This window comes from Echinops telfairi, unplaced genomic scaffold, assembly GCF_000313985.2.
Source record: "Echinops telfairi isolate 266 unplaced genomic scaffold, ASM31398v2 ScPeMD7_5;HRSCAF=22, whole genome shotgun sequence".
Classification (NCBI taxonomy): Eukaryota; Metazoa; Chordata; class Mammalia; order Afrosoricida; family Tenrecidae; genus Echinops; species Echinops telfairi.
Window position 1 is genome coordinate 32,011,902 of NW_022103901.1, and position 1,539 is coordinate 32,013,440.

The following is a 1,539-nucleotide window of genomic DNA, read 5'->3' on the forward strand; positions in this document are numbered from 1 at the left end:
CTTTCCTCTTGTTCCACTATCATGCTCAGCCTTCATTTGGGTTTCAGTAGTTCCTCTCGGTTACATTACCCTTGATCATGCCCTACCAGGCTTCCTACACCCTCTTCACCACCGATTTGGATCACTTGTTGTTCCCTTGTCCCTGGGTTTGTTAACACCACTTCCATTCCTCCCACCTCCCCCTTCCCCAAGCCCCCTCCCATTATTTTCGCAATGTACTTCACAGTTTGTTAGGATCCGCACAATTGAATGTCTTTCCATAGTCAAGAAAATACAAGTAAACATCATACTGGTATTTTCTGCTTTCAGCTGAGACCCATCTGATGTCAGCAATGATATCTTTTATTCCACATCCTTTCCCAAATCTGACTTGAAATGTTGACAGCTTCCAGTTGACATTCTGCAGCAACCATTTGTTCATAATTTTCAGTAAAATTTTACTCCCATGTTATTATTATTTTACTAATTATTATTTATTAAAATTTTACTCCCATGTTATTATTCAGTAAATTGAGTACTCAGGTGTGTTACTTTTCTTTGGAATGGGCACAAATATGGTTATTTTCCAGTTAGGTGGCCACATAGACTTGTTAGACCTGACATAGACTAGTGAGTACTTCCAGAGAAACTTCAGTTCTTTGAAACATTTCAATTGATACGTTGTCAATTCCTGCAATTACCTATAGAATCGTTTAATATTGCAACTGAAGAAGAAAATAATATTTCCAGTTCTTCCAGCTTCAGATCTGATGAGTGAGCTCTTCTTCTTCAGTTTTCTAACTCTGGGCACATTTCATTATAACACTTTACTGTTTCAATTTATCATTTGAAATGTTCTCTTCAGTGATTTACTTAATCATTTCCTCAATTCCTTTAGCTACTTTGTGTTCAAGAGCATGTTTCAGAGCTTCTTCTAACACTCACTTTGGTCATTTCTTCTTTTCCTAACTTTTTACTTCCTTCATGTATAATGTTCTTAAAGTTCTTATCTCACAACTTTTCTTGTCTTTGGGCATTAGTGTTCAATGAATTCAATCAATACTTGAGATGATATCTAAATTCAGGTAGAATATACTCAAGGTCATATTTTGGTACCTATGGATTTGTTTTAATTTTCTTCAATTTCAGTCTTGTGGGGGGAGGTCAGATGCATAGGCATTCCCTCCCCTGAAGGCAATCAGTTGCCAGACTGCTGTCTCATCCCACCTGCTGTCTCATCCCACCAAGGGTGGGCCTCTTCCCTGCCTCTGGGGACAATGGACAGGCTCCTGTAGGAGGGGTTGGCACCCTACTGATAACGGTTCCTATGGAGACCCAGAGACCACCCCTAGACCACCCCCTCATTACTGTGTAACCTATAGTGCAGCCCCTTCCTGTGACGTATGTCTTCACCTGTAATGTGGGGGCTTGCACGTCCCCAACGTCCCCAGAGAGTATAAAAGCTTGGGGAGCATTAAAGTTCGCTCTCTCTCCACGTGAATTACCAAGCGGGGCTGAGGTGAGCAATGCTTCCATGAAATGTGTCTGACTCCATTTATT